Genomic DNA, 19,742 nt, shown 5'->3' with positions numbered 1-19,742 from the left:
GGATCCTGCCGAAACACGGAAGTTTTGAAGCTGGAAGGGGGAGTGGTAACTACGGCAGAGCGGCCGTGGTTCATAGCGGTGCTGGAGCTACGCCAATGACGTCGGGCTGCAGCCAGGGTTGTTTTTCGGGGAAGTGGACGGGGGCATGGACGAGGAGGTGGCGGGAACAGCGAGTCTCGAGAGGTCGGAGAAGTTTGTAAGGTTAGAACCGGCAAAATCTTGGAGCAGCATTTGGCGTGTACCGAGGTAACGGAGGCGCTACCAGACTCAGTTGCCAGTCGGTGTACGGATAGGTATAAAAGGAGAGGGGAGATGGGTGAAAACAGACCTAGTGCTGCGGAGGTTAACAGGGGGAGACCTAGTGACGTCTCTAGATACACTTTGATAAGCGTGGCGAGAAAGGGTGTAGTAGAGTGTCCTGAACTGTGGGTCTCCACATCTATATGTGAAAAGGAACATGCGATAAAAAAGAAAGAGGCAAAGATTAGGAGCAGTTATTCCACTAGGGACAGCAGGGTTCAAAACAAGTCTTCAAAAGGGGGTCTTTGAAGCGCAAACTGAAGGTGACTTCGTCTTTAGGACATACTTTAAAGTGCTCCCAAAAACTCTGGTACTAAGGAATAGCCCAGAGACAGCGGCAGTGGTCCCTCAGTACGATAGTCAAAATAAGCAAACGGATCAACTGACAGAAGGGGGGCACGTAGAAAAAATTGTGAACTTGGGCGACTGGTCAGCACATCTCAGCCCCCACCGATTTCAAGTCCTGGCCCTGGAGATGGATAATCCACACGAGGAGGCTAATCTTAACAGCCCAGAGACTACTGTAGTGGATATATGCCCTGGGGAGGGGGTAGACATTCCCACTATGGAGGAGGTGCAGGGTGAGGTGCAGTTTGTGGTGCAGACAGAGCAGGGAGGAAGTTAAGGGGGGAGCTCGAAGTTTGCAGATAATGGGAGGGCAGGTCTGGAGAGTGGGGATCCTCCCATAGGTATATTGTTTTCGTCCCTTACCACCCTTACTAGCGAGATGAGAGATAGGTTTGAAACCTCAGAACTGAACCAAAAAGACATTCGGTCGGTATGTGATGTAGCGGAGAAAAAGATAGACGATTTAAGCGGGAGAACCTTGGCTCTTGAAGCAGAAGTTAGAGACTTGAAAGCAGTGTTGCAGGTCAATAAGAAAGAGATAGAGGGACTTAGGGCCAGGGAGAGAGAGCAGGAGGACAGAGTTGAAAGGTTAGAGAACTATCAAAGGAGAAATAACCAGAAAATTCTGAAAGTTCCTGAGGGTAAGGAGGGGGAGACATTAAAGGTTTTGTGGTTCAGTTGCTCAAAAAGGTGCTCCAGTTGGAAGAAACTGAGGAAGTAATTACCCGAGACATCCAGAGGATACATAGGGATCCCTTTAGGCTTAATACGAATCGTACCAAACCTAGGAGAATTTTAGTACATATTCTTACTTATTATTTAAAAGAGAATATTTTAGCCAAGGCTTTGCAGAAGAAAACGCTCGAACTAGAAGGCCTAAAGATTGAAGTAAGATCTGATTTGTCGGTGATTACTTCTAATAGGCAATGGGAGTTAAGCAAATGAATCGAGTCACTAAGGAAGCTAAGCGCTTCAGTTCAGCTAAAGTTTCCAACGCTTCTAAAGGTGATGTTGAACAATAAAATGCACTCCTTTCGATTTCCGGAGGACGTAGATGCGTTTATTGAGCAGGCTGAGGCGGGGAATGAGTGAGGATTATCTAGGAAGGAAGAGGATGTGTTTTTTTTTTCTTCTACTGAAAAGAAATGAAGTTAGGATAACAGGTTGTTTAATTTTATTTTGTATTTTTTGCATGGAGAGCACATAGGTTTTTCTGATTTGTTAGCTACACGCCGCTGGGTCACTCATATGGCTTTGGCCATGGGAAGTAGGTTAGGGTTTTCCATGGGTGGGAGGGTGGGGACAGGGTTTGCTAAGGGGAGGGGGTACACCTTTCGGATCACTCAGCAATCTTGTTATGTATGAGGGTAGGGGAGGGAACAAATAGTTCTGGCTGGAGGTTGGACCGTACGATTCTTCTGGAACCTGAGACGATTGAGATTTTGAAGGAGGAGACAAAATATTTTTTTTCGAAACCTAGGAGAATTTTAGTAAATGTTCTTACTTATTCTTTAGAAGAGAATATTTTAGCCAAGGCTTTGCAGAAGAAAACGCTCGAACTAGAAGGCCTAAAGATTGAAGTAAGATCTGATTTGTCGGTGGTTACTTCTAATAGGCAATGGGAGTTAGGCAAATGAATCGAGTCACTAAGGAAGCTAGGCGCTTCAGTTCAGCTAAAGTTTCCAACGCTTCTAAAGGTGATGTTGAACAATAAAATGCACTCCTTTCGATTTCCGGAGGACGTAGATACGTTTATTGAGCAGGCTGAGGCGGGGAATGAGTGAGGATTATCTAGGAAGGAAGAGGATGTGGTTTTTTTTTCTTCTACTGAAAAAAAATGAAGTTAGGGTAACAGGTTGTTTAATTTTATTATGTATTTTTTGCACGGAGAGCACATAGGTTTTTCTGATTTGTTAGCTATACGCCACTGGGCCACCCATATGGCTTTGGCCATGGGAAGTAGGTTAGGGTTTTCCATGGGTGGGAGGGTGGCTAGCAGGGTTTGCTAAGGGGAGGGGTGTGGGGAAAAAAATATATAAAAATTGCCTCAGATGTCTTGTCATAGTTAGGTTCTTTTTTCTTTCTCTTTCACGAGTGGGGCATCATGTCGGGCTGTTTAAAGATTGATAGGGAGTAAAAGTAAGGATTTAAATATTTTGTCATGGAATGTAAATGGACTTTGGGTGAAGGGCAGGAGAATATTGCAGTACCTGAAGGATTGTTCTGCACAAATTATTATTTTGCAAGAGGCACATCTGGAGAGTAGGGAGATTTTTAAGGCCCAGAGGTGGGTTGCACACACAATTTATACGAGGCAAACAGCAATCACTAAAGGAGTTGCAGTATTAGTAAAGCATGGTGTGAATGCTCAGATTGACGGTAGTGCCTCAAGTCCTGCTGGACGATGGTTCATTTTTAAGCTAAAAATCTCTGGGCAGAATATAATACTGGTGGGCTATTATGGTCCCAATCAGGATGCCATTGGTCCTTTGGAGGAACTAGCCAGTGAGCTTTTGGTTTTACTGGACAAGTCATTATGGCCGGAGATTCTAATACAGTTTTGGACCATAATTTAGATAGATCTAGTAGTAGTAGAGCGCGTGTTAATCCTAAAATGTCGGATAGAGTCCATTTATTGATGGAGCAGTGTGGCTTGTGCAATATTTGGAGATATAAGGTTGGCTCTCGAAAGGGTTTTACATACAATAACAAAAAATAAAAGCATAAGTCGCGGATTGATTACTTTTTGGTGGACCGAGTTATGAAGGAGGATGTGGTAGGATGTGGTAGAGGTTGAGCATATTGGGGTACACCTTTCGGATCACTCCGCAATCTTGTTATGTATGAGAGTAGGGGAGGGAACGAATAATTCTGGCTGGAGGTTGGACTGTACGATTCTTCTGGAACCTGAGACGATTGAGATTTTGAAGAAGGAGACAAAATAATTTTTCGATAGGAATCAGGATTCAGCTAAAATCGGGGTTATATGGGATGCCTATAAGGCGTATTTAAGAGGTAGGTTAAGTACTTTGGCTGCAGGGGAAAGACTATTATATTACAGAAAAGTTTTAGATCTAGAAGAGCAGTATAGGAAGTTGGAATCAGATTTAATAAATCTGGGAAGCGATGAAGGGGCGGGAAAGGTGAGAGATGAAATAATCAATCTTAAAGTGAGCTTGACAGGAATTCTTAGGGATAGAGTTAAGGAAAGTGAGAATCGAGCTAGTTAGCACATTTTGAGTATGGGGAGGGCTGTAGCAAACTACTGGCCTGGAAGGCAAAGAGTGATCAGGTCAGAAACCTGATTAAAGAGGTTAGTTGTGAAGGGTCAGATGTGGTTCAAAGTGATAGTGCTGGAATAGCACTAGCATTTTATGAGCACTTTGGAAAAGTATACAAGGAGGATCTGGTTGTTACTGAAAGGGATGTGCTGATTTTATGGAGCCATTATCAGAAGAAAATATGAGAATATCGAATAAGGAGATCTCGAAGAATGAGTTGGAGGAGGTTATCAGGGTGGAAAAAGGGGAAAAGCCCCAGGGCAGGATGGCCTTCCGGTCGAGGTCTATAAAGCACTGGCCAGTGAGATAATTCCTGTATTGAGGCAACTTTTTAACGCTATCTTTTTGTCAGATTTTGAGCTTCCAGAGTCTTGGAAAGAGGCCAATATAATATTGATCCCAAAGACAGGCAAGCCACTAAAACATGTTGATTCATATAGGCCTATCTCCCTTTTAAACGCTGATTATAAGCTTTTTGCAAAGGTGATGGCAGGGAGGCTAAACGGTGTAATGCCCCTTTTGGTGCATGAGGATCAGAAGCGTTTTATTAAAGGGAGAACTTTGAAAGAGCTGACTTATTCCCTGATAGGGTCTATTGATATGGCTACTGCTTACGATCTTCCTCTGGCAGTAATAGCGTTAGATGCTGCTAAAGCATTTGATCGCGTGAACTGGGTATATCTGCAGACCCTGGTAGGGCTTCTCAACTTGGGACCGAACTTTTGTAAAATATTAAAAACTATATATAAAGCACTGACAGCTATAGTGTTAGTTAATGGGGTTTTGACCCGACCGGTACAGATTGAGCGAGGAACCAGGCAGGGTTGCCCCCTGTTCCCACTCTTATTTGATCTTTATATTGAACCTTTGGCCCAAAAAATTAGGACTAACCAGGATATACCGCCATTTCAATTTTATGGATGGAATAAAAAGATATGGCTGTATGCCGACGATATCTTGATCTTCACAACAAATTTGCAGCAATCGTTCAGATCTCTGATAGGTATAACAAAGGGGTTTGGAAAAATTTCGGGCTATGAGATTAACTAACAGAAAACTGAGGTCATGACCTGGAATTTGGAGATCGGAGAGATGGAATGCAAAAGGGAGATGAGATATTTAGGAATTAGGATTATGCAGGACATTGCAGATCTTACTAAGGTGAATTTTGGTAAGGTCAAGAAGGAGATTAGCGCGAGTTTGAGAGGGTGGATGCATCTCCCAATTACTTTATAGGGTCGAGTGAATTTAGTGAAAACGATCGTTTTACCGAAATTAACCTTTTTGTTTGAAACAATCCCTTTAATTTTTAGGAAAGAGTAGTTCACCAAACTACAGAGTCAAATTAGTTCATTTATTTGGGCTTCTAAGGGTCCTCGGCTCTCCTGGAAAAAACTTAGAAGGACGCTGATGAAGGGCGGTTTGGCCCGTCCGGATTTGTTATTTTATGATTGGGCTTTTTTATTAAAAAATGCAAGCCTCCCCCACAAATAGAGAGATAGGTAGGATGTTTAAAGAAATGCTGCGAAAAGAAAAGGGAGCGGGAACAGGATTTATGTTTAAATTTGCTGACCCGAAGTATTACAAGAAAGATTAAAGGTTTTGAGGGCTATGGCAGAAACATGGTTAAAGAATTAGAAAACTTTTAAATATTCCGTATTTTAGTTGGTCAGCTCCAATTTGGGATGCACCAGGCTCTCCAATGTGGACTAAGGATATGTTGGCCCAACCACTGAAAGAGGCTGGCATCTTAAAAGATGGAAGCAGCTATTTCCAGAGGGCCATTTAGTTACCTGGGCTTGGTGTGAGCAGGAACTGGGTCCAAGGTTCTCAAGACTCAAGTTCCTTCAGATCCAGGGTTGGTTTCTGGTGTCTGGTGAAGAAATAGGCGGCCTAAATGAACTCAAGGAAAAGCTTCTCTCTAGTGCAGTGTTTAAAAAAGAAATTGCACTGTGGTATTGGCTGCTGCTCGAGTCGGAGGATGGAGTTTTTACTTTGCCTGAGGATCTGTGGGGAAGATGCTTGCTAGAGACTGCGCTGGAAGACCAATGGCAAGTATCTATGTCTATGCTTTACAAAACAGTTAACCCCGCGTATTTGAGGAGGAGCCATTTCTTTACCATACACAGAGCCTACTGGACTCCACAAAGGTTGCCGAAATTTGGGTCAGGAGGAGTGGTTGTGTGTCCTAAGTGTGGCAGTTCTAATGAAGATGACCTACATATGTTTGTAAGATGCCCAAAGATCCAGCCCTTTTGGGCGGCCGTGAGTTGCTGTCTGTCTAATATGCTAAAAATGCAGATCAAGTGTAGAGTTGATAATATTTGGTAGATTAGATCTGCAATGTATTGTTACTAAAGACGATGCAAAACTGACGTTTTATGCTATATTGTTGGCTCGCAGAGAGATATGTAAGTTATGGGTATCTTCTGCAGCACCAATGGAGTGTGACTGGCTCTAATTGATGAGGTTTATTGCTAAGTTAGATATTTCGGATCAGATGATAAAGAAATATGATTTCTGGACTCCCTTTCTATCTTGGTGTGGCTGATGGAAGGGGTATTTTGAAAAGAAAAAAAAAAAGGTCCAATGATTAAGCCTTTTCATCTGCTTCGGCTGGCTATAGTCCTCCCTGTGTAAGTACGAAGATGTGGAGACATATTCAGCAAATGAGGAATGCTAACCCGGGGTTGGTTACGTTGGAAGAAGGGGGAAAAATAAGGTAAATAAGGACAAAAAAACCAAACGGAGCGTAGCAAAATGTTTCAAAAGCAGAACAGTTGGATAAAAGCAGGTTGTGATGAAAATGGAAACAACATTTAGATGTCTGCTGATGAGAGACAAGTGTTACCCAATAGCTTGTTGTTTCCAATGACATAGTACTATCATGGATACAAACATTTAGGAAGGGATTTCATGCTGAGACTCTCTAGGAAAAGCTTGTACAATCTTAGATTTTGAATGTTGGCTGAAGAAATGTGCAACCAATGTGTCATACGTCAACAAATGAACGCAGGAAAGAGAACACACATTACACTGGCACACATAGGGAGATGGGGTGGTCCTTTCAACAGAATGCAGATGGACTTAATCGAAATGCTGGTTTACAATGGGCTGAGATACATCCTAGTCACTGTGTGCATTTTCTCGAGATGTGTGGAAGGCTACCCAACCCAGAAAAATGATAGCCTCACTGTGACAAAACTGTTACTGCATTAGTTGATACCCAGGTACGGAATGCCAATTTCTCTACAGTCAGATACAGGAACTCATTTTAATGATGAGGTTGGGAAAATGATCTGCACAGCATTACAAATTGGTCAAAGATTACACTGCAGTTACAGACCTCAAGCTTCTGGAATAGTTGAACAGGCAAACAGAACAATTAAGTCTCCACTGGCCAAAATTCCAACTTCTCTGAAATGGCCAGATGCACTACCCTTCGTGTGAATGAGCATTCAAAGTACTCCAGACAGGAGGGCCATAAGATTACAAGCTGTCACCATAAATGCTCTCTTGAATTTCACGGACGATATTATCTTGGATTACTGCAAAGGGTTGTCTGATGTGGTCCGTTCTATTTCTCATCTCATTCACACATTAAGAACAGAGCCATGACCTCAGTCCTGTGACTGGGTCATGATCCAGAAGCACATTCAGAAGGCTTGTCTAGAACCCAGATGGAAAGGCCCCTTTCAGGTAATTCTGAAGACAAATACTGCTAATAAATGTGCTGGAATTCCAAACTAGATTTATGCCTCACACACCAGAGGAAGCAATTGTGGTCCATTATCCTGAACGAAGAGCATTGGTGAATGCATCAACACCTGAGAGACCACCAAGACCAACAGCACCATTGCCTGTACAACAGCAAGAGGAAGAAAGAGGTGAAGATCAAAAAGTTGAATGAGAGATTCAATTGCCTGAAGTTACACAGAGTGAAATCAAATTCTCTAATGATAAAGAAGCAGAGACTAATTATCAGAACAAAAGTGCTACTGAAATTGTGGCCGTACAAACAGACGATCCGGGTGAACAACGTGTACTAGATCAGGAAGAGTAAATCGACAAACTGAAAGGCCACAAACCTATGAATGCAGAAACCTGAGAAGAAGCTCGTCAATAGCACAAATAATACCAGAGACTACACCTGAAGAAACTGAGTCAAGTGATGAAAGTGGTATAGAACCAAATCACCAAACTCTGTGTGAAAGGGTGCCTTGTTGCAGATACTCAGCACCCGAGTGATCATACTACGTAAACACAGCATTAAATGTCACTTTGGAATACTTGTGCAAAGTGAATCCTGGATTGATAGAACCCTCTTGAAAGCAATCTGAAAATTTCAGGGGAAAAGATTTGAGAAAAAAAAAGAAGAAACGCTAAAGTACTCATTAGTAAAATAAATAGTGCTGTTAGGCCTTTGTTATTTTAGCCTTTTATTTTAGAGAAGATTAACCTAGGCCAAAGTAGAACAGTAGGGCTAATATCTTAGAAGAACACAGAGTAGGATTAAGGATTGTCTAAATAGTAATTGAACTTCTAAAAGACTAATATCGTCAAAGTAACCAAAAGAAGGAAAAGAAATGCTAAACTCAAGAAGCACGGAACTCACTTAAAGAGAAATGTGTTGCATTAGAAATAAGTGAAAATACACCATGTGTTACATTTTCGTAACAACAGTAATAATGATTTCTATAGTACTAATAGGATTTTACTTAACATCAAACACACAAAACGAAACAAATAATTCTACTAAACTACACACATAACCCTGGCGAAGAAGATCAATTTAAATATTCCTTTGTGAGCTATAGAGAAGACGATTTTTCTGCTAATCAAAAACCAAGAAGCAAACAGCAACAGCGGACCTTCAGTGCCGCACCTCGCGCCAGTTCCTCAGTATGATGATACTGTGCAGCCAACCCCTACGCCAGCCGTTGATTGGCGTTACTGTTCTCCAGATCAAGAGATGAATATAACAAATGGGGGTGCGCAGCTCACAAAGTCCAGTAGGCCAGATTAGATGAAAAAGTCACTTCTTTATTTGAAATTGTTTTACTTTAAAAACATTCCATTCAAATCATCAGCCAACGCGTTTCGCTCCAACATAGGGAGCTTCCTCAGGGCGAAAACAACAACAATTGGCAGTATACCAGTCACAGCGTATTTCTATCCAATATGTAAGTGCTCGTTGTCCAGCAGTATACCCGTCGCCGTATCTAAGGTGCTTGTAGTATTCCCAAATGTTCCTGTATAGAAATAACTGAGTATTCAATTCAGTCCGCAACCAAGTGGTAGAAGTAAATCCGATAATTATCCGTTGTAAATATCGACTGGGATCAGCAGTCCGTTAGCCGCTGCACTCAAGTTCGAGCCGCCACAAAGTAGGCAGACCAAAGTAATTTGAGGATTGAAAAAGGTGTCCGATCAGTGTGGCAACAGTAGGAGCGGCTGAATTCGGCCAGTATCTAATCGTAACTCGACCAATCCGTAGTGGATGGTTGAAGAAGTCCGTAATAGCAATGATAATTAAATAAAGAACAGAGAGGACCAATGTCTATAGCCGATTCATCTGGTGACTCCCACACCACGATTACAAATCAATGAAGTCACGTGTATTGCATCGCGGCCCGAGAGTTATGAGAGCTGTAAGTACAGTATTCCTTTTAACTGGCTGCAAAAGGGCTGGGACCGGTAGGAGCAGCTGACCACGGGCCAAGCTGGAGGTCGAAGGCCAAATTTCGGCAATGTGGCAACACTGGCCCGGAAGTGACGTCACTACCGCTGCTGGTGTACCAGATTTTTCTGCTAATGTTTACACTAGGTTAGTACAAGAATACATTAATGCCATGTATGCAAAAGATTGTTATGTCTGTGCAAACTTACCAACGTCTGTTTCAGAAGCAGTAACAAGTAATTTAATTACCTTCGGTAAGGATATATCTGTAAGAGACATATATTAGTTATGGATTCCTTACCTTAGAATTACCCCCAGGCGTCAGACTGGATGTGGAGAATTTTTTCTCAGCAGTACCCGTGCGCGTCTGTAGGTGGCGTCGGTCGACTCCGCGTTCGCCGTCGTAACGTCGCGGTATCGACTTAGATGCCGCACCTGCGCGCTGACATCAGTTCTTTTACACGACATTACACCCCAGAAACGCAGAGCCATGCAAGACACTGACCACTGGTGCACAAAATTAGGGCCCTGAAAGGGAGTCCCTTACTCTAGAAGTCAGTTCGCAGAACGGGGAGGATGGGTGGGGCGGTAAGGAATCCATAACTAATATATGTCTCTTACAGATATATCATTACCGAAGGTAAGTAACTTGTTCATCTGAAAGAGACTATTAGTTATGGATTCCTTACCTTAGAATAGATACCCCAGCTATACCAACCCCATGTGGGTCTGCAAAACCAAGTTCACACCAGGAAGTCCTGAAGAACAGAGACCAAAGAAGCCGTATGTTTGGGCTTGGCTGTCCAGACATTAATGCTTAGTGAACGTGTGCAATGAAGCCCATGTGGCTGCCTGGCAGATGTCATGAAGGGGGACTCCACATCCCAGAGCAGTAGTGGCCACCGTCCCCCTGGTATAAGGGACACGCAACCCTACTGGAGGTTCCTTTTTCTCCTAGTTATAACACATTTTAATGCAAAGAATGACCCATCTAGAGATGGTTTGTTTTTGATTGGCCCGACCTTTCTTGCTGCCCACATAGCCAACAAAGAGCTGATCATCCACCCACAATTATTTTGTGCAATCAAGATATAATGAAGCGCACGTTTTAGATCCAGACGGTGGAGACGCTCCTCCTCTTTAGAAGGATGCTGGCGGGAGGAAGGTGGGCAATGTGATGGTCTGTCCTATGTGGAAAGAGGTAACCACTTTGGGAAGAAAAGAAGGTCTAGTTCGAAGGACAACCTTGTCTGGATGAACAGCAAGGAAAGGAGACTTAGAAAAAAGAGCCTGAAGCTCACTCACCCTGCAAACAGAGGTGATGGCTAGCAGAAAAGCAGTCTTTGAGGTCAAGAGTCTGAGAGGACAATTATGTAGTGGGTTAAAGGGAGCGCACATAAGGTAAGTCTGTACAAGGTTCAATTCCCACTGGGGCATTACGAAAGGAATAGGAGGAAAAAGATGAGTAATGCCCTTAAGGAAACGATTTACAATAGGGGACCTGAAAAGAGAATGCTGATCAGGAAGGCGAAGGAAGGCTGAAATGGCTGAAAGATATCCTTTAATAGTGCCCAGAGCAGAGCCCTGCTGGGCAACAGAAAGAATGAAGAGGAGTGCCTCTGAAAGAGGGGCAGAAAGGGGGTCCACAGCCTTTGCTGTGCACCATGCCACAAATTTGTTCCATCTACAGGCGTATACCAATTTGGTGGAGGGACGCCTGGCTGCCAAGGTAACGTTAAAGACTTCGGGAGGAAGGTTAAAAGCTGTCAGCGTTCGCCACTAAAACTCCATACAAGAAGGTGGAGGCTGGACAGGTTCGAGTGAAGGATTGTCCCCTGCTGCTGCGACAGAAGATCCTCCCGAAGGGGATCGATGGCCATGTTCAAGAGCTCGGGATACCAGACTCTTCACACCCAATCCAGAGCCATAAGAATGACTTGGGCCTGGGCGCTCTTGATCTTCTTCAGCACTCTGGGCAGAAGTGGTATAGGCGGAAAGGCGTATTGAAGACCGCAACTTCACTCGTGACGAAAAGCGCCGCCTTGCGAGTGCAGCCTTGAAAATTCCAAACACGCAGAACTGCTGACATTGTGCGTTCTGTTCGGTGGCGAATAGATCCAACCAAGGCTCTCCCTATTGCAGAAAGAGACCTTGCACCACCTCTGAGTGAAGACGCCATTCGTGACCCATCAAGCACCGGCGGATGAGTTTGTTCGTCCTGACGTTCAGGGAACCTGCCAGGTGTTGAACCACCAAGGACATGCCCTGATGTACCAGCCACTTCCAGAGATGAAGGGCCTCTGGACAGAGGGTCCACGACCCCACTCCACCCAGTTTGTTTCAATGCCACATGGCGGAAGTGTTGACTGTGAACACCTGCACTACTCTTCCTTTGAGAGAAGGAAGGAATGCCTTCAGTGCTAGACGAATCACCCGAAGCTCCAGAAGTTTGATGTGGAGCCCAGGACTCCGTCAAAGACCAGAGGCCTCTGATCTTCGCCTCTCCAATTGGCCGCCCCATCCCAGGAGTGATGCGTCTGTCACCACTGTGAACTCTGGTTGGGGAAGGGAGAGGGATCTCGACAACATTGAAAAGATTCCCCTGATGCTGCGCCCACTGGAACTTTAGGTTATACTGCAGAGCCCGCATATGCCACCTGGCATGACCTACCAGCAGGATGCAGGAGGCCATGTTCCCAGCAACCACAGGGTCTCTCACCAAAATCCGGGATAGAGGCTGGAACATCAGTATCATAGTCCGAATATCCCAGACTCGTTTTTCCGGAGGATAGGCCCGAAATTGCGCTGTGTTCAGAACTGCTCCGATGAACAGGAGCTTCAGAGACGCGTTCAGGTGCGACTTCAGCACGTTGACTGTAAACTCCAGCAGATAAAGGAGGTCCGCCATAGTCTGAGGTGGGCGACGACAGCCTGGGGCGAGCTTGCTTTTAACAACCAGTCGTCGAGATAGGGGTAGACTGGAACCCCTGATCTGCGCAGATGAGCTGCAACCACCACCATCCCTTTCGTGAACACCCGAGGGGCGCTGGTAAGGCCAAAGGGGAGCACAGTAAACTGAAAATGTTCGTGGCCTACTGTGAACCGTAGGTAACACTGGTGGGCCGGCAGGACAGGGGTATGAAAATAAGCTTCTTGCAAGTCCAACGCTACCATCCAGTCTCCAGGGTCGGGAGCAGGACCTGAGCCAAAGTCAACATTTTGAACTTCTCCTTCCGGAGGAAGCGGTTGACGTCCCTGGGATCGAAGATAGGACAAAGGCCTTTGTCCTTCTTGAGCACCAGAAAGTAGTGGGAGTAGCAACCACGACCTACTTCTGGATAGCTCCCTTCTGGAGCTTGATAGCTCCCTTGGCCAAGAGATGTGACTTCCTGGTGGAGAAGGGCCAAGTGATCCTCCGACATGTGTTGTAATGTAGGCGGCAAGGATGGAGGAGTAGTCTTGATGGGGAGGATGCAGCCCCTTTGGACTATCTGCAAAACCCACCGGTCCGACGTGATGTTGTGCCAGTCAGGGAGGTGATGGCGTATCTATCTGCCCACTAGCCCTGAAAGGCTGAACTAGGAAGGCTTGGTTGGAGGCTGCTGCAGAGGGGGCTCTGGTGGAGTGGCCTGCTCACTGGCCCCCAGACCCACGGCACTGGGTCCCACGTCCCTGGACACGCAGAGGCTGATGAACTTGTGCCACACTGTGGCCCTGGGTGGAACGTGGTGGGGTACACCTTCCGTAGCTACTAAAGGGGCAAACGGCGGATTACATGGGGTGCGAGGTGGTAGCGAGGTCCAAGGATCTGGCCGTAGCCCTAGAGTTCTTGAAGCGTTCGAGCACGTTGTCTGCCTCGTCGCCAAACAGGCGACAGCCATCAAAGGGCATATCCAAAAGTCACGATTGGACATCCCTGGAAATGCCAGTGGACTGCAGCCAGGCTCAGGGCTACCGACGTGGAAATATTCCTGCCTAGCGAGGTGGCGTGTCCAGCCTACAGCGGATGACGAAATTTGCTGCGTCTCTACCCTCGACAAGCGCACAGGAGAGTACAGTCCAGGCCTCCTACGGGCACTGCGGCAGCACTTGCGCAACGTGTCCCACACGGAGTGAGAATAACAGCACAAGAGACATGCGGACAAGCTGGCAGAAGAAAACATCTTCTTCCCAAGATGGTCCAGCTTCTTGGGATTCCCTACCTGGTTGAGCAGTAGGGAACGCGCCTTTGGAGGTTGAGGCTTGGACCACCAAGCTCTCAAAGGTATGGTGTTGAGGGAGGAAAAGCAGGCTGCCTGGAGCCAGGCAGTGGGGTTGGGCAATCACCCTGTCCACAGGAGCCCCTGTGCTGGGCTTGGAACAAGTGCCCAGTAGGTTATCCGTGAGGGCTTCATTGAAAGGCAGCAGGGGCTCTGAAGAGGCTGCTGCAGGCTGAAGCATCTCAGTCAGGAGGTTAGTCTTGACTGTCACCGTAGGAAGCTCAAGGCCCAAGGCCTCAGCCGCCCTATGCAACACCACAGCATAGGAGGCTCCCTCCTCCGTAGCCACAGTAGGGAGAGAAAGCATACCAGGGTCAGGAGATGTATCTAGACCACTGGCTCCTCCCAACTCCTCTCTTATAGCTCGTCTGCCAAAGGGTCCACAGACCACTCCCAGTCCTACTCATCTGCACCTGGTTGCCCATCTGGACGAAAGGGAACAACTGTGCAAAACTACCGCCGGCGTCGGTCGATGCCGGTCCAGCTCGGTGTCCATGTCGAGGAGATTACAGCCTTAATACTCAGGAATTTGGATCGACACAGAAGGGTCCGTGTTTTTCACCACCATGGCAATTTATCTACATAGTGAACTCTAAAGATTGATTCAGATTTGAACATTTACGCTCCAGGAAGTGCAGCATTGAAAGTGTGTAAAACAAAATTAATTTCCGGTGTGAGCCAAGAATTATTTGGATTTTACGTCTCGGGGTCCTAGCTATGGCGGGATCCTTAAGAGGTTTCCTTGTTTGCCCCAGTCCTGATGAGGCCCAAGATATACGGGCCGAAACGCGTCGACTCCACAAATTGGAGAAGCCCTACCCAAGTTGAAATGTTGTTGAAAGAAATTAATATATATATTAGTTGAGACAAAAGAGGGTAGATATTTCCCCACCATTTGTAATTTTTTTGTTTCTTTAGGGCTATCTTCGCAGAACTGAATGCTAGTGATAAAATATTTTAGTATCCGTAATAACAAATAGGGTAAAGAGGAAGGTGTTACATGTATAAATTTATTTTGGTTGTTTTTGTATATATTTATGTATATACGTCATGAAAAAACTTTATATAAATATTTTTTTTTAAATGGACTACTATTTAGTGTTGGTTTTGCAAATTCATAAAAAGGATAATATTTATAATCCAGGGGAGGGATTAATTGATTTTTCCTTCCAATATTAAGTTTGTGTATTTTTTCCAATGCATTATTGTTTGTCCCACAGTGTTTGTTTGCCCAGATGAGGTAGGAGTAACAGGGCTTACCCCTTTATATTGGTAGCATGTCGAGGAGGAGGCCGGGGTCGACACCGGCCGGGGACACGAGAGGCATTGGAGGCAGAGCAAGTGTTGTCTGTGCAAGCGGTGCCGGGGGAGGTGTTGTAAGGTTGACCGGCACCGATCCGGATCCAGGCCTGGATCCCTGGGGGCCCTGCGGGGCCGGGTTCGGAGTCGCCGGCATCGAAGGCCTAGAGCCCCCAGCCAATGTCCACGGGCCATGAAGGCGTGCCGGTGGAGTCGAGTGCCCAAACATAGAGTGGAGAGCTTTGTAAAAGCTACGAATTTGGGCATGGGTCGCCCCGGCTCCCAGGGAGGGAGGGAAGCTCGGGACCGACCAAACAGGCTCCGTGGGCGGAGCCGAAGGACAACGACCTTCTGCGTCCCTCGTCTCATCAGTGGAAGGACGGGGAGAAGGTGAAGAGTGACGGTGCTTCTTCGCCTTCTTCTTGTGCTTCGGCTTACCCAAAGACGTAGACTTCAACGACGAACAGTGAGGGTGGCTCCGCGACCGGTCCCGCGAAGGGGAACTTGAGCGGCACGGAGCCGACTGCCAGGCCTCTAGAAGATTTATGGACCGCTCTCGCAAAGACTGGGTTCAAGGCCTGACAGTCGGAGCACGACCTCAGGTCATGGTCACGCTCCACGCACCAAAGGCACACGAGGTGCGGGTCCGTAACTGACATCAGTTTGTGACATGAGTTTTAGGGCTAGAACCCGGGCCGAGGACAGGACATCTCTGCGTGCACCAGGAGTTGTAGACTCAGAAAAAAGATGTCGACAAAAGTCGAAAAATAGTTAGTCAAAAAGTGACTAGGGTACCGCTCTCTCCAGATCTGCGCTGGCTGGCACGGAAAAAGAAAGAACGGACGTCAGCGTGCAGGGGCGGCGTCTAAGTAAATACCGCAACATCACGACTGCGACCACGACAACAAACACTGAGTCGACCGACGCCACCTACCAATGTGCAGGGGTACTGCTGAGAAAAAATTCTCAGGATCTAGTCTGACGCCTGGGGGTAGTTCTGAGGTAAGGAATCCATAACTAATATTAGTCTCTTTCAGAAATACTAGCACATGCCTTTGTCTTATGCAGTTTCGTTCAGCAGCCTACTTTCATTAGTTTATAGACGAGGATATTTTGAATATTTCTAATCTAACTATGCTCTAATATTTTCTAGGGTTCCTTTGGTAGAAAGTATGAATTTACATCACAAGCAAAAGGAATGGATACTGTCTGGTATTATTTCTTTCCACACAGATCTAGAGACAGTGTTCAAGTATGCAAGAATAATCAAACATGTTTAACGTGATCAATGGTGAAAGTATACATAATGGCTTTAGCGGAAAGGTACACTAACATAACACGAACTAGTGATAAAAATAGTGATGGTTTACAAAATGCTTGGAAAAAAGGAAGAGAATGCACTTAGAAAGAAGATAATTTACCCTGGATTAGAAAGCCAACACATAGGGAACATTTGCATTTATAGTAGAAGGACAACCAAACGAAACAGACATGTAGCAATTCGAAGTTGTGAACACAAATATTTGGACTGACAGGAGGAACTTGGCACATTTTGCAATTAGAAGAGTGTGTGATTCCTGGGGTTTACTATATCTGCAGACTTAATGCTTATTTCTTGTCACCAGCAGATTGGGAGCGTATTTGTTATTTAGGTATACTAATTCCTAAGATGTATTATGTGCAAAGCTTAGAGGCATTGACAATGACACCATCACATAGACAGAAAATAAATGAAGAAACCAAACAGGCTTATTGGGAGACATATTTGGAGCAAGGATTCCCCTTGTAGGCGGCATTTTAAATGACGAAAAGATCAGAAAGTTGGCTACTGCTTTTGACAAGATGGCAACAAGCACATCTGGAGCTTTGCTTGCAATTATTACTGAGTTAATTACTATACGGCCTATGGTACTTCAAGACATATTTGCACTAGACATTTTACTTGCAGAGAAAGGTGGAGTTTGCAAAATTCTTAAATTAACTCACTGATGCACATACATACCCGACTGAAGTAAGGAACTAGAAAGCTATGCAAAGAACATCTCAGGTTTAGAACCTGATTAATGCCAATAATAATTCTAGGGCTCTATTTAATATTTCTTTATGCTCTATTTGTGAGCTGTAGAAGTATTCTATGCAAAAGACAGGAAAGGATGCAAAGAAAATTATATGAAAAGGATTTAGGTTTCAGGGGAATCACAAATGATGATTACATGAAGCCATTGAAATTTCGAGGTCTGAAAAGGAAGACACAAGAATCAACTGAGGATGAATATGCTTTCTGAAATGTACTCACATGGGAAAGGCATAACCATCAGATGGGGGATTGATAGAGCAGGATAATTTAGTTTAAAATAAGTGTCATCATTTACACCAGACATGAACACAAAAAATGCTTAAAAGAATGAAGGCAGAAAAAATGCTTTTTCTTAAACGTGCAAATTAACGTGTAGCTGATTTTTTTTGTATTAAGCACTCATATTCATCACAATTACATTTCTAGGTCAAACTAGGCATCATTTCATCTTTCATCTGCCCAGACTGGGCCAGGCTATTCTTCTACGACCATCCCTATTTTCCATTAGCACTATTTGACCTATTCACTGTGAGCTACTACTGACAGTGATTTATGTCACCTACTACTTTGTGGGTGTCTCTTTTTCCTCTAACGGTTGCGGTTCCTGCTGTGACTATTTCTTAGCTTAACTTTGAATAGTTGTTACTGCAACTGTTTACAGATGCTGTTTGAGAGAAGAGACTCGGGAGAGTTTCTAGAACTAATCTTCATGAGGAGTTCAACTTCAATCTGGTTCTAATTCAGTGCTCCTTTCAATCTTGCTCTTTTCCAAGTGGACTCTTGATGAGTTCTGGTAGGTTAGAATCCACTAGTAGGGACTTGAATTCCTTTATGGAACACGCTGTATTTTTTTTGATTGACTCTAACCAGGATTTTCTTGATTTTTCTGTAAACAAATGTATCTGATTTACTAATTTGAATAGAGAGACCAAACCATACACTAAACTTAGTCGATAAATAAAGGTTTTTGAACTGATCCGTAAATTCTCGTTATTGACTGAATTAAATGCTAAATTGATGATGTCTATTAAAATGATTTCGATTGATGCTCCGTTCTAAAGGAGATGATGGACGGGGCGTTGAAACGTTTCAGACACTCACCCCCAGTCACAGATCTGGGTTGAATCCATCATCGTTCTTTAGCTCACTTCGCCACCCCAGTTCAGACCCAGCCATATGCAAATCAGTCTTGACACTGTGCCTCATGGTTAGAGTCCAGCCCGAACTGCCAAGTCAGGTCTTCCCTGGACCGGAAACAAGAATCCTGGGACCGGTTTCGGGGTAACACCCCTCATCAGCCAGGCTACCTTAAATTCAGTGGCAGTTCGGGCTGGACTGTTCCCATTAGGTGCAGGGTCAAGACTGATTTGCATATGGCTGCGTTCAAACTGGAATGGCATGGGGAGAACAAAAATGATGGATTTCGGCCCAGATTTCTGTACTGGGGTGAATATATGACATTGTTCTGCATTCTGTCCATCAACTGTTCTTTTTGCGGTTCTAAAACGGTGGCTAAGATCCACTGCAGAGAAGAAGATTTTGGTGCGGACCTGGAGACCTCAATAGTAGGTTAGGTGTTGAACTGATTAAATTAAAACATTTCCATGCCAGCACATGCAACATACCCTGCGAGCAGAGCAGATCCACCTAAGACACACGAATGCATAGTCTGTGCCAGATTCAATCAGACACCAAAAAAAGGTACTGTGTGTTGTAAGGGTGCCCACATACTTTTGCAATATGGAGAGAATATGGGAGTGTTTGGCACCATTCCAACCATACATTCTCCCTTGGAACAACTACTAAAACTCCATAATGCATAACCAGGGTTCCTACCAGAGACAGTGGTAGAAGATCGCCTTGCGAGGTCGCCATGGAGTAGCCTAGCTTATCCTTGTAAAACATTTCTGAACCATTCATGTGTACTATTATGTCTTATGTGGTTTACAGTAAGTAACTGGCTGAGCAGTCCATTATCGACTCATTTCAGAGGTTTGTTGAGTTCTGAATCTCTAACCCCACACCACATCCCTGAGTAAGCCTTGGTCGTTGCTATCCCGGTAGACAAGTGCTACAGGTGTGTGCTTAGTTTTGAGTCCAACAGTAAGGTTACACCCCAGGACAACAGTTGTAAACTGCTCAGATCAATACAACCAGACCCATAACCCAGATTGCCCAGGGATCCATGAAACAATTCAGATGAGGTCGGCGTGTTCTATGGTTGCCAGAGAGTAACATTTCTCCTTTAAGGGAATTGCATCTTGCACCACCAATGCCATTTAAAATTTCTGCATATTTACAAACTTATTTGTGAAGCGTAAATCACACATTTTCCTAATGTAACTTCCTAGTTACATTCAGTGGGTTGTACCCTTTCAAAGTACTTACACTTCTTTTATCTTCTGTTGTAGCACAGGAATGTGGTCTTTTTTGTCTATTTGTTATTTTGGTCTTATTTCAGGGGGTGTCTTTACTAATTATACATGAATGCTCTAGCC

The 19,742-nt window shown here is 44.8% G+C and overlaps 1 protein-coding gene across 1 annotated transcript in view; it reads right to left on the bottom strand.

Moving 5' to 3' along the window:
• Positions 1–19,742, bottom strand: part of FDXR (ferredoxin reductase) — a 229,380-nt gene that overhangs the window by 74,312 nt on the left and 135,326 nt on the right. The gene's annotated exons all lie outside the window — the stretch shown is intronic.

Source organism: Triturus cristatus, chromosome 7 (assembly GCF_964204655.1).
Source record: "Triturus cristatus chromosome 7, aTriCri1.1, whole genome shotgun sequence".
Classification (NCBI taxonomy): Eukaryota; Metazoa; Chordata; class Amphibia; order Caudata; family Salamandridae; genus Triturus; species Triturus cristatus.
The sequence above is the reverse complement of the archived record's forward strand: the minus strand, read 5'-3'. Positions and strand labels throughout refer to the sequence as shown.